General features: G+C 38.1%; 1 pseudogene; it reads right to left on the bottom strand.

The window, feature by feature from the left end:
- Window positions 1-683: 683 nt before the first annotated feature.
- Window positions 684-14,306, bottom strand: LOC137096153 (uncharacterized; annotated as a pseudogene).
- Between the last annotated feature and the right edge of the window lie 567 nt (window positions 14,307-14,873).

Below are 14,873 nucleotides of genomic sequence, written 5' to 3'. Positions count from 1 at the left end.
GTATTTCCACTATACATACGGAATGGGAGAAATCACATTATTTATTTAATTGATTTATTTCCTACTAACACCTTTAAAAATATTCAAATAAAACAAAAATATTCTAAGTGTCCCATATCAGGCTTAGATTCCAAATGAGGAAGCCCATTACCTGAGCCAGGTAAATAGGCTCCAAGGCAAACATAACATGTGTATTGCCTTCAACACAGAGCTGGAGACAAAGACATTCCCATGAGAGTGAAAAGTAGCAATCAACCATCCAGGTTTTATTTTTATTTTGAGCACAGTAAAATTACATTTCCCAACCATGACTTGTCAAAAAGCTGCACAAGGGATGAGGGAGTGCCTTGATCCAGAAGATTCACTTTATTTCTGAGACGTTAACACTATTAAGGTGTTTTAACACTGAATAGAGCAATGTCCTCCTGCCGTACCATGATACATGAAAGAACCATGTTCAGAATTCTGTGAAGGACCTTCCTAGATAAAATAATCACTTCCAGCAATTTTAACTCCAACATTGGATTCATCAAGCCCCGCATATTGCATGATGTGTTCTGCATACAAGTTGAATTGGTCGGGTGACAGTATACAGCCCTGCTGTTCTTCTTTCCCAATCTTCAACCAATCTGTTGTTTGGTGGTCTGTTCTTACTTTTGCTACTTGGTCGTAATACAGATTCCTCAGGAGACAGAGAAGGTGACTTGGTATCCCCATGCACCAAGAACTTGCCACAATTTATTATGATCCACACAGTCAAAGGCTTTAGAATAGTCATTAAATCAGACATAGATGTTTTTTCTGAAACTCCCTACTTTCCTCTATTATCTAGCAGATATTGGCAATTTGGTCTCTTGATCCTTTGCCTTTTTTAAGCACAGCTTGTACATTTGGCAACGATCACTCCATGTATTGCTGCAGTCTACCTTGCAGGATCTTGAGCATTCTTTAGTGTTTCCCCTTTTTTGGTATGGGGATATAAGTTGATTTTTCCAATCTGATGGCCATTCTTGTGTTTTCCATATTCGCTAACTAATGGCATGCATCACCTTGACAGCATCATATTTCAAGATTTTTACCAGTTCAGTTGGGATCCTGTCATCTCCTTCTGGCTTGTTATTAGCAATGCTTCTTAAGACCCATTCAACCTCACTCCTCAGGATATGAGGTTCTAATTCACTCACCACACCATCAAAGCTATCCTCGATATTATTATCTTTTCTATATGTATAGTCTTGCCAAGTTCTCTTGATCTCTTGAGCTTCTTTTTGCTCCTTGCCATCTTTGTTTTTGGTCATACCCATTTTTGCCTGATATTTACCTCCGATGTTTCTAATTTCTGGAAGAGGTTTCTTGTTCTTTCTATCTGTTGTTTTCTTCCACTTCAGTGCATTGCTTGTTTAAAAATAGTTCCTTATCTCTTCTGGCTAACCTCTGGAATTGTGCATTTAATTGGGCATATATCCTCTTATCACTGTTTTCTTTTGTTTTCTTTCCTTCTTGGTTTACTTCCAGTATCTCAGCAGACAACCATCTTGGTTTTCTTTTTCTTTGGTATATATGCCCCTGCTGTCCCAGCTCCACTGGCTGCCGATTTGCTACCGGGCCCAATTTAAGGTGCTGGTGTTATCCTACAAAGCCCTAAACGGTTCCGGCCCAAAATACCTTGCAGACCGCATCTCGGCCTACGAGCCCACGAGGACCTTGAGATCATCTGGGGAGGCCCTTCTCTCGGTCCCGCCTGCCTCACAGGCACGTCTGGCGGGGACGAGAGAGCGGGCCTTCTCGGTGGTGGCCCCCCGGCTGTGGAACGCCCTCCCTGCTGAAGTTAGACAGGCGCCCTCCCTTATGGCCTTTCATAAGAGCCTGAAAACATGGCTCTTCGAGTTGGCCTTCAACTGAGTGCTATATCATTGGAAATGATGATCGGAATGGACTACGACTATGAGACTGATTATGACCCCATGATATGACGAAGCGGATTTTTAGTATAAGTATATGTTATGTAGTAGTAGAATGTTGTGTACTGTCTTGATTCACTGTAAACTGTCTTTTCTATGTTGTTGTTCACCGCCACGAGTCGCCCTAGGGCTGAGAGCGGCGGTTAATAAGTGCAAGTAATAAATAAATAAATAATAATAATAAATATATACTTTGTTGTTTGTATAGAAGGCCTAAAATAGATATGTCAAACCACATAGAATCATATTGGTTATGTGGATACATGGATTTCACTGTATTATTCTGTGGAAATACAGCATTTTGGCTTTTTCCTATTTAGAGTAACATGAAGATTTCCAGATTAGTCTGAAGTGCTCTGAACTGAATTAAACCAATTTAATGTGATCAGGAACCGATACTAATTAGTCTTTATCAGCTTGATATATTTCATTATTTAAGATTCAGAAAAGTTTGTTGTGTACCCCTATTCGTAGCTAAATTGTAATCTATTTCTTTCTTTTTTTGTTTCACAAAATATAATGCTACTGTCTTATTAAGAACTAGTTTTGTAGGATACAGTTGAAAGTCAAAGTACACAAGGTATACACTGTAAATGCTTTACCAAGTTTTACAGCTTTTTACCAGTGAAACTAAATGTGAATGGAAAACCAGTGAAATATACTCAGCCTTGTTTCCTGTTCTGTTTCCGTTTTTCAAATAATCATTTTCCTCCCAAGGACTTTAGAATGCATTTCAAACTTAACTGAGAAAAGACTACCAAGGGAGATTTGAAAGAGAGAAATAATGGGTAGGGATACTGTTAAATGATTTGTCCTTCCGGTTTTTCTTCATTCATGATATCCCTCATTGGAAGAGCTTCTTCTGGGTTCCCAATCAACTGTTAAACACATACGAATCTTCATGCATTTCCTGAGTGAGGTTTCTTAAATGTGTTCTATAATAACAATTGTTGTGCCTAATCATAATTGTAATGCACACTCTTCTTAGCTAAGTGATTTTTTTTTAAAAAAATAACCTGCTTGAAGCGTTCCTTTTCTTTCATCATCTGTTGTCTCATGAGCAGAAATGAACTTGGATGTTGAGTTTTATCTCAACTGACAGACATTCATGACCTGAGATGTTCTGCAGGCTTAATTACTGTAGAAGGGGGTCAATATCTAACAGGACTTCAAATAATTATATTCCCGTTTCTGTGGAAATGTATTCAGTGTTTTGTACCTTTATTATAATGAGATTTCTCTCAGCCTTTTCTTGCCACCCTACTTTGCTTTGCATGAAAGTGGAACGTGCGTCTCTAAAAGGGATTTATTCATATTCTGACCCTCTTCTCATTAGTGCCTTGGGAAGTGAGAGAAATGTCTAGTCCCTATAATAGTTGAGACTTCCAGGTTTTCTTTGGTGTGAGGACATGAACAACAAGCCTTCTTTGCTCCTCTTCACTTCTGCTTCACACCTGCTTTGAGTATTGAAATCCTACATGTATCATTTCTATGCAACAATACGGTGAAAATACCTCATTATAGAAGAAGTTGGGAGAGGAGGATGTCTCTCTCTCTTTTCTTACTCTCCAGTGTATCTATAGTAAGATCTTTTCCATTTACTGGTGCTATGACAATAAGAAAGTAATTGATCCTTTGTCTTTCACTCCCTGATCATTTTTTTATACTGGGATTTTATTGTATCAAATTCTCATCAATCTAGAGGTAATTAAAAGAAACATTAAAATTCCTCACATTTGTTATCAGTGCACTTTCCTTTTAAGTCATGCCGAGAAAGAAAATGCAGTCATCCTCTCATTACTCTAGCATCTAGTGTAACATTAGAAAATGTGGACCATTTCCGCTACCTTGGCAGCCACCTCTCCACCAAAGTCAACATCGACGCTGAAATACAACACCGCCTGAGCTCTGCAAGTGCAGCATTTTCCAGAATGAAGCAGAGAGTGTTTGAGGACCGGGACATCCGTAGGGATACCAAGGTGCTTGTCTATAAAGCTATTGTCCTCCCAACCCTGCTATATGCCTGTGAGACGTGGACTGTCTACAGACGTCACATGCAGCTCCTGGAACGTTTCCATCAGCGCTGCCTCCGGAAAATCCTGCAAATCTCCTGGGAAGACAAGCGGACAAACGTCAGTGTGCTGGAAGAAGCAAAGACCACCAGCATTGAAGCGATGGTCCTCCAACATCAACTCCGCTGGGCCGGCCACGTTGTCCGGATGCCTGACCACCGTCTCCCAAAGCAGTTGCTCTACTCCGAACTTAAGAATGGAAAACGGAATGGAAGCCTGCCATAGATGCAGGCGAAACGTCAGGAGAAATGCCTCTAGAACATGGCCATATAGCCCGAAAAAACCCACAAGAACTGAGGGAAAACGGAATGTTGGAGGACAGGAAAAGAGATTTAAAGATGGGCTCAAAGCCTACCTTAAAAACTCTGGCATAGACACTGAGAACTGGGAAGCCCTGGCCCTTGAGCGCTCCAGCTGTAGGACAGCTGTGACCAGCAGTGCTACAGAATTTGAGGAGGCACGAGTGGAGGGTGAAAGAGAGAAACGTGCCAGGAGGAAGGCGCGTCAAGCCAACCCCAACCGGGACCGCCTTCCACCTGGAAACCAATGCCCTCACTGCGGAAGAAGATGCAGAGCAAGAATAGGGCTCCACAGCCACATACGGACCCACAAAGAAATCCATAATGGAAGACCATCTTACTCGTCCAACGAGGGATCGCCTAAGTAAGTAAGTACTCTAGCATCACCACAATTATATTTTGTCGAAGGCTTTCATGGCTGGAATCACTAAGATCTTGTGGGTTTTTTCGGGCTATATGGCCATGTTCTAGAGGCATTTCTCCTGACGTTTCGCCTGCATCTATGGCAAGCATCCTCAGAGGTGAGGTCTGTTTGGTAACTGGGAAAAGGGTTTTATATATCTGTGGAATGACCAGGGTGAGACAAAGGACTTTTGTCAGTTGGGCTAGGTGTGAATATTTCAACTGACCACCTTGATTAGCAAACAATGGGCTGACTGTGCCTGGAGCAAACTCTTCTTGAAAGGTAATTAGATGTCCCTGCCTGTTTCCTCTCTGCTGTTTTTGCTGTTGCAATTTTAGAATTTTTTAATACTTGTAGCCAGATCTTGTTCATTTTCATGATTTCCTCCTTTCTGTTGAAATTGTCCGAATGTTTGTGTATTTCAATGGCTTCTCTGTGTAGTCTGACATGGTGGTTGTGAGAGTAGTCCAGCATTTTTGTGTTCTCAAATAAAATGCTGTGTCCAGGTGGACAATTTCAACAGAAAGGAGGAAACCATGAAAATGAACAAGATCTGGCTACCAGTATTAAAAAATTCTGAAATTGCAACAGCAAAAACAGCAGAGAGGAAACAGGCAGGGACATCTAATTACCTTTCAAGAAGAGTTTGCTCCAGGCACAGTCAGCCCATTGGTTGCTAATCAAGGTGGTCAGTTGAAATATTCACACCTAGCCCAACTGACAAAAGTCCTTTGTCTCACCCTGGTCATTCCACAGACATATAAAACCCTTTTCCCAGTTACCAAACAGACCTCACCTCTGAGGATGCTTGCCATAGATGCAGGCGAAACGTCAGGAGAAATGCCTCTAGAACATGGCCATATAGCCCGAAAAAAACCCACAAGAACAATTATATTTATTTATACCCCCTTTTTGATTTCTAGTGAGGACTCGTGGCAACTTCCAAAACTAGACATTTTAAAGCCAGTTAAAACAATATAAAATACTTTCAACCATGCTATGTGAACAAACTGTACAAAATTGAGTCTCAAAGGCTTTAATAAAAACTCACATTTTGACTTGGCACCAAAATGATAATTGTGTATTCTTGCACAGCAGGAGGTTGAACTAGATAGCCCCTGTGGTCCCCTCCAACTCTGTGAGCCTATGATCTTGGATAAAACAGCCTTGTGTTTTTCTATCCTTTTATAGTTTCAGTATCTTTGCATCTATACATGAAGAAACCAATGACATTATGTACCTGAGCAGTGCCAATTTCCTCTTAAATATGTAGTCATTCAGATTGCTAACATGTCACTGTTTATGCCACTGTTCCAGGAAGGTTTGCCAATTTTTCATACAGCCTCCGTAGCTGTGTCCTTGGCAGCAGTTTAATCTGTTGTGATTATCAGGTGATAATGTTTCCATGCAATAAAAGCTTTGTTGATGATTTCTGAAAATCAAGCTGCAGTTCAACACACAGCAATGGTCCAGACTAATTTGTTTAATGGTCAGTTGAGAATATTAGATCCAGGAGCAGCCAAAGTTCTTTCATTCAGCTATCTCAGAGAGCCACCAGCAAACCTGTGCCTGAAATAGCATCTTACAATAAATAGTTAGGAAAAATTCTAACTAAATAGCCTTGCACACTTTTGTCCTTTGTAAAACCTTTCAGTACTCAAAAATTCTGCCTGAAAAGCTTACACTGCTCCTATTTTCTTCCCTATTTTTCTCTGTCAAGCAGATAGTTCCTTCCTCTGCAGACAAAGAAAATGAGTAGATGATCTTCAGCTGGAAGACCGGATCAAGTTCTTCCTATTTCAAATTTATGATATCTGCATATTGATAAGATGTTCAAATATAAACTTTAACAAAATCTTGCACTGGCCAAATTCAATAAGTACAGGTATTTCCAACATGGAAAATGAGGAACCCTTGTTGTTTTTCTTGTTTTAAAATGGGAGTATCTCTCCTGCAGCACCATAAACATCATTGGAAGTGTGTGTGTGTGTGTTTGTGTGTATTCCAGCAATAGAAGAATTCTTTGATTCTGGTTCAACTCATTCCATCCCAATGGTTATAAAAACATTCTCAATGTATGAATTATGGACTGAGATTAGAATTGTTATTAAAGAACTTTAAAATCAAAATCTCTAGCATTTTCTGGTTTCACAGTGGACTTCTATAAAACTGTGAAAAAAAGATCTAATTCCATATCTATTCCAATAAGTGTATACAACAGTTTTTCAGGGCAATAAATTCTAGATTCTTGAAAACTGACAAAAATAGATACTATCCCAAAACCAGAGCATGATACTTTTCACAGACTGTTACTTTGTTGAAGTAAAAGCAGAAAATATTCTCAGCTATATTTCCCAATAGCATAAATTAGATCATAACAATTATGCCCATTCAGATCAGAATGGGTTCACGTATAGTTTGCAATAAGCAAAACACTAAATACAATTTATGCAATTAGGACAAAAAGTACTTTTCTTTTCAGTAAGCAAGTAGCTCAGGATTTTAATAATTAAATATCATTACAAGGACTATCCTGTGACTACAAAATAACATTTAAGTACACAAAAAGTCAGGGGGATCAAAAGCTGGAGGAAAATTGTTGTGCTTAAGGAACATATTCCCCTCAGACTTTGAAACTATTCCACAGGGACCTAATGCAAAGATTGTGAAAAGATGGCAAAACTCTTTTAAAAAAATGATTGCTTCAAATAAATCACTGGGGTTTGTGAAAGGAGTTGAAAATGTACTATCCCTCTAGAGAGATTCATTATACCACCTTTTAAAATATTATGAAACATTTCAGTTGGCACAACTCATGAAGGTTATAAAATCAGATAACTTTTCTGCCTGGGTCCTTATACAGAGATACTTAGAACAGGTTCCTTATTATTCTTTAATTTTCTTCCCAAATCCTTGTAAATATTGTACTAACACAACAAACCCATCCACACGGAAAACCTTAGCTGTTTGGCAAAAATACAGGAAAGTAATAGCTCTGCCCTTACCTCCACTCTGCCCTTTTCTAACATATTCAAATTTCAAGCATGATTACAACTTAAGCAATTTGCTGGATGATGCATCTGGATGTGACTAATTTAGGCATGAGTAGATTCTGGGACTTTATGATAAAAAGTAGTCAGTTACTACTTTGGTTTCAAACTCTTCAGATGCTTCATTACACAAAATATGCAGAATTCCTCAGAACCAATAACAGACGTATCTACAACTAAGTTATGAAATTTTCTTTCTAAATAACCCCATAAATCCAGATGACTGGCCTCAATTTTTTTTTATAAAGCCATCCTGGACAAGAAAGCACAGATTCATCTTGTATTCAGTTCTGTCTGTTTCCATAACACTTGCCTATTTCCAGTGAGTATTGTGAGCTTTTCAGGTTTGAACCTTCTTCTGGTCAAGTGTGTGTGGTGTTGGAGTGAGATGCCCACATCACCCGGGAGTTTGCATGGAGCTCTGTATTCATCTGGAAGTGGAGGTGTTGACTAGGAAGGTGAGGTGACAGTCTAATGGAACTGATAGGGTCCTGGTCTGACCGAACCATGTGAATGCCAACAGAGTCCCACAGCAAGTTTGGCCAGCTGCATCTGCTCATTTCCAGGGCCAGCTTGAATGGCTTCAGATTTAGCAGCTAGTGTAGACTTATCCATAAAGGGCTCATTTGGCACACAAAAAGGGATGAATTTGGGGATTAAACCTAGAATATATGCATGTGTTTTGGGTGGGTGCCCAAGTTTCAAATATATGTACTTTTAAGAAGTGCACATTTTTCAAAAGCACACATGGTTTTCTTCACATTTTTCTTTGAAAATCAGTGAATTATGTATTTATAGAAAAGGGCTTCAAATAATCATCCTTTTAACTTTTGGGGTATTCTGAATTCTAGAAAAGTACAGAGTTTTGTGGCTCACCACAGTCAAATTGCAGGTGTATGTTCATAACCTCTGTTGTGCTGCAGCTCATCCACTCATTTCAACTGAGATATTGTATTGCTTTATTGGCACAAAGGTTGTCATGCTTGTCCTTTGTAGATGTAGCTTCTTATTGATCATCTGGTGCCGTGCTTCAACAGCATGTTTTGTGACATATGGAACTTTAATTCCTTCCTCTCTCATTCTATTTTTTAAAATTAAGCCAGCTTGTTGTACTCTACTGCTACAGAGATAAGAAAAGTGGCACATGCTGAAATCCCTTAGTCTGCAAAATTATTAAATGCATAGGAATCCACCTCCATATGTTTTTTTTTAAAAAAACGTTTTATTATCGAAAAAGGTGCTGCCTGAAAATGTGGCAGGATAGTAGTCACAAGGGGTTCTTCCACACATCCATATAACCCAGAATATCAAGGCAAATATAATCAACAATATCCACTTTGAACTCGGTTATCTGAGTCCACACTGCCATATAATCCAGTTCAATGTGGATTTTATACAGCTATGTGGAATGGGCCTTGGAAAGTCAGTTTGTAGTAGGGCAATATAATTCAAATCGCATTCCAAAGAACTGCAGGTCAGGTACCTTTGAACTCAGTTGCATTAACTGAGGATCACATGGAAAGCAATATGGCAAATATCAGCTCCATTATGTAAAATGAAGGGTTACCTTTCTGACAGTTTTATTAGTGTTTCTGTGCTGTTGCACTCCTTGAGATGTGAACACCAATGCATTTTCAAAAATGCACAACAATGGCATATGCCAAATAATACTCTCACCTTAGGACTTCACATTATGTTCTTGAAATGCAAATAAAACACATCAATCATGCATAGGCAATTATTTGACAGTTCTTTTAAAACACAATATATTCTTCCAAATTTTCTTAAAGGAAACTCACAGTGGGGATGTTTATATGTGTCAATATATGCCAGTTGAGATCTTTGAAACCCCCCCAAGTTCAAATATGCTCCAAACCCACTGCTTGGACTCACATTATCCACATTCAGGGTCTGTAGTGGCCACAAACTCTGAAAGATATTGCAAGCATTTCACTGTCGCCAAAACCCTCTTTCAAACTTCTCCATTGTCCTATCGCTCATACACATACTGCTAGTACTTCATTTTTTCTTGTACTGGAAATAGAGGAATATCGAAGTCTCTGTTACTATTTTCTAATTCATGATCTTCTAAAAACTTTATGAAGGCATATTTTGTATTTGATAGTAAGGAGAGGCAAGGTCTCAGGATGTACAGTGGGCTATTTCTTTGGAATAAAGCCTTTCCTCCTCTAGATCCTGAGACTTTGTCTCCTTCTCATCAGGTTTCATTGAGTGTTTGCCATTTCTTTTGCTTTTATATTTTGTAAAGGACATTTTTCATCCCCCAGAATTGTCACCATGGCTTCTTTATATCATTTTCCTTTTCTTACCTTTATCTAAAAGACTTTATTCTATTTTTCCATTTCCCACCTCCAGCTGTGGCCTCACTGCTTTGTTTTCCTCTTGCTTTCTTGCATTTTGTCATATATCTATATGTCTAGATCTGGATACATATTTACTGCTGCTTTACTGTGTTTCTTTGCTGTTCTTGTAAGTCACCCTGAAGTAAAGATGAAAAGTGAAGTAATATGAATATTTTAAATAACAGAAAATTGGGTGCCTGCAAGGGCTGGTGGAATCCGCACACTTTCTTTTTACTAACACAGAAATATGGCATAACTCAGAGGGGTTCTACAGAGGCCCTATAATGTAGCTTGAAGCCAGCTCATGGTTGGGGTGTCCACAAAACATTCACCCCCAGTGCAAGATGTGTTCTGCTGTAATGGTTGTCACCCCAACCAAGATGAACAATTCTCTAGAAGCAAAACTAATTGTGGAACACTGCCTCTTGGCAACTCCCATGGTCCAAAACCTAAATTAGCTTTAAGAAATTCTATTTCAGTCAGAATGCATTATGAGCAAGAAGAACAGTGGGCATAAACATTATGAAACAATGAAAAACAGTAAAATAAAAACCCTCTTCTTTGTTTGCATTTCTTATCTTGAAGGCATTTGTTCGCTTTCTACTAATTGAGGCAGTTTCTTTGAAATTTCTAGCCACCGATACTCATTAACATATTGTATGTATCCTTTTATTTTTGTCTAGCATCCCAAGGAAATATATCCTATTTTTACTTTCTTTTCACCCTAAATATAAACTTTATACCAATTCTATTTTTCAATCATGTAGTTTGCTAAAACAGTAATACTATTATTACTGTAACTGTTGGTGTTATAGACACATTATATCAATAAAAATTGCAGGTTACTTGTTTATGCTCATAGAAAGGATAGAAAGATACTCCAACAAATATTCTGTGACTGCTGCCTTCATCATTACCATCAAGCAACAATGAAATAAAAAGGAGTTTGTGGAAAATTCCTCACAAGGAAGTGACACCAAATAATCCCTTATAAGAAAAGTATGCTCTGGGGAGCATATTATAATTTAATTTTAAACAGAAACAATGTTTTGATTTATTTCTGTTCTTCACTCCCCCCCCCCCCCCCTCAAATTTCTCATTTGCACTCTTGAGAACTGTCTCTAGGTGTCAATGAGAAATTTTGTGATATATGTAGTATAAATGTCTCCATTAAACTCTTTTTAAACAAATAAAATGAAGTCAAACAAAATGAAACCTCCCTACACCACCCCATACTGAGACCCACTTGTTCATGAAATTTGAAGTCTCATATTGGTCTTTCATTCTTGACTATGAAGATGTGATACATCAAACTCCTCATCTTGAAACACTCTTGTCTTTTCTGTAGCATGCAATGTACCTCTTATCCAAAGGTAGCAATACAGCAGAGGCATCACAGAAGTTTTATTTTCTCAATCATTTTGTGGACAGAAAAAATGATCTATTACCAGGCTGAGAAGCCCACTTGGGTACAGTATACTGCTCCACCAGTAAGAACAGCATATCAAGAGACTATGCAGCTGCTGATGCTTTGTGGTGCTATTTCTTCAATTGATACAAATGATGATGTTCATTTAGTTGAGTAAACCTTGACTTGTTTTGGAAATACCTTCTCTGGTTCATAAAGAATGAGCCACAGAACCAGGAATGTGTGTATGTGTGTGGGGAGAGATTGATATTTTTCTTCTTCGTTTTTCCTCCATCTTTTTCCTTGTCCCTTCCCATATTTGAGGTCTTTGTTCATTTCAGTGTTTAAACAAACCAGAGACTCTGCTCTAACATGAAAGAGGTGGAGAGATGGGGCAAGTGGATAGGTAGAAATATGCAGGCCCTATGCTTAATTATTCAGGGCTTCATATACAACTATTGGTAAGCTGAAAGTTGTGGACATACTTGGAATCTGATTCCAAGCATGCTGAGAAATGCACAATGTGTTCTGAATCAAGATTCAGTTCATCTGCCCCACTCATGTTACCAAGAGGGATTAAGAGCTGAGTGCAAAATCCTTCAAATTGGAAAAAAAACACAGCAGAAGCATGCACATACAAATTCTCTTTCTGATCAGAAGCTTGGAGTAAAGTCAGACTTTCATGTAGCATTGGTATCTGGTGGGGCATCCTCTAGACTTCTTGTAGACCAGTGGTTCTCAACCTGTGGGTCCCCAGATGTTTTGGCCTTCAACACCCAGAAATCCTAACAGCTGGTAAACTGGCTGGGATTTCTGGGAGTTGTAGGCCAAAACCCCTGGAGACCCACAGGTTGAGAACCACTGTTGTAGACTGAATCTGGATACATTATGGTCTAAATTAGGTACATATAAATGCATATGGCACCTATAGTTTGTAAGGGATTTTCTATACTAGATTTTAGACTTCACTGAACGATCAAGCTTCTCATCTATTTTCTTTTGAATTTAGGAAAAAAGCTAAACTTTTTCACGATACTCTATATGCAGCTTGAAAGAGGAACAAAGACAACATTTCCACTGATTTTCAGTGGGAATCAGAGAATGCAAAAGCTGGAAGAGACTACAAGAGCTAACCAACCTATCCTATTCTGCCATACAAACTAAAGCACCCCTGACAGATGGCCATCCAGCCTCTGCTTAAAGACCTCCAGCGAAGGAGACACCACCTAACTTCAAGGCAGCATATTCCACTGACCAACTTATTTTGCCATCAAAAAGGTCTTCCTAATGTTTAGGGGGGATCTCTTTTCCAATAGTTTGAATCCATTCTTTTGTGCCCTAGCCTCTGGAAACGCAGAAAACAAGCTCATTTCATCTTCAATAAGACTTTGCATAAGTCTAAGGAAAGACCAACAAAAGGATTTATCTGTCCTTCTTATTTGCTTAAAGTTCTGAAAAGTCTGGAACCAGTTCCAATATCTATCAGGTTTTCACTCAAGGTGTTTCCAGAAAAAGCATTCCTTCATGACCAGTCAAAAGATATTGTGTGGCCATTCCGTCTTTTCCCTACTTAACAGATGTTCATGATGAGTAGAATCAAAGAATCATAGAACCATAGAATCATTGAGTTGGAAGAGACCTTGTGGGCCATCCAGTCCAATCCCCTGCCAAGAAGCAGGAAAATTGCATTTGAAGTACCCCCGACAAATGGCCATCCAGACTCTGTTTAAAAGCCTCCAAAGAAGGAGCCTCCACCACACTCCATGGCAGAGAGTTCCACTGCTGAACAGCTCTCACAATTAGGAAGTTCTTCCTAATGTTCAGATGGAATCACCTTTCCTGTAGTTTGAAGCAATTTTTCCAGATCCTAGTCTGGAACTAAAAATTGTCTCTAGTGTCATTCGTTTGTGATTCATTTTTATCTATGTTATTTAAATATAGTTAATGCATATATTTTGGAAGGTCATAGATTCTAACCTCAATGGCATCTACATTAAGAAAAGCATATTGACTTGTGATCTCAGTATTTAATACATAAAGTAATTTTTTTCTTTTGCAAATAAATTTTTAAGTATCATAAACTACAACGAAAGAGGGGGAATAATTTGAAGAGGATAGAAAAGTAGGAAAATTTTAACTACACATCACCAAGAAAAAAAAGAAGAGAGAGAAAAAAAAGAAAAAAAGAAAAAGAAGAAATACGTACAATGACAAAAAATGGCAAAAATAAAAAATAAAAATAAGAGAAAAAAATAAAAAAAAATGGACTTCCTTCTACTTCTGCCCGTGTTGATGCCTTTTTGTCAGTCTTTTTCATGTGATCAAAATTTATATGTTTCCATTACCCATTATGTTTAGTTAGAAATCGTTAATTCTGTTTTCAATGTAATCCTCAATTATTGACCAGTTCGTCTGTTTTATTGGATTGCCAGTGTTCTTTTTTAATAAAAATGTTAATTTGTCCATGTCTTTAATCTCATTTATCTTCTTTATCCACTGGAATTTCGCCGGGATTTCTTTCTGCTTCCATAGTTGCGCAAAAGTGATTCTGGCTGCCGTAGTAAGATAGATAAATAGAATGTCTTCATTTGTGTCCAAACTTATGTCGCCATCTGTGATTCCCAATAGGTAATATTCAGCCTTTCTCGCGAATTTTTTCTTAAAGATTATTTGCATTTCTTCATGAATACCTTTCCAATATTTCTGAGTTTTTTCACAGCTCCACCATAGATGGAAGAAACTTCCGTCATGTTCGTTACATTTCCAGCAAATTTTTGATGCTTCTTTGTACATGTAGTTTAATTTCACTGGGGTCATATACCATCTATGGAACATTTTCATCCAATTTTCCTTAAGATCAGTAGCATAAGTATACTTAAGGTTTTTGTTCCACATTATTTCCCAGTCCGCTAAAGGTATTGATTTTTTAAAATTCTCAACCCACTTTAACATACAGTTTTTTATTAATTCAGTCTCCGTGGACCATTCTAACAGTTTATCGTATATTTTTGTTATACATTTTGTTTCCATTTTAAGGATTTTATCCCAAAACTCTTCCTTAGTTTGGAATCCTGTTTTTTTGTCTAAATTATATTGTTCTTTTATTTGTAGGTAGTTTAGCCAGGAAATTCTTGGATAACCTTGTTTTATTTCTTCATGTGATTTTAACTCCATTGTTCCTTATAGCCTTCTCTGTTTGGCTTCCATTGATGAAGTCCAAAGAGCAGTTTTGAAGGGAAAATGATTTTTGTATCTGTCCCAAATTCTGAGTAAAGAGGAACGGACAAAGTGATTACCGAAGTTTCTTTCCTTCTTCT

Source organism: Anolis sagrei, chromosome 1 (assembly GCF_037176765.1).
Source record: "Anolis sagrei isolate rAnoSag1 chromosome 1, rAnoSag1.mat, whole genome shotgun sequence".
Classification (NCBI taxonomy): domain Eukaryota; kingdom Metazoa; phylum Chordata; class Lepidosauria; order Squamata; family Dactyloidae; genus Anolis; species Anolis sagrei.
Note: the sequence above shows the minus strand (reverse complement) of the source record. Positions and strands in the feature narration are given on the sequence as shown.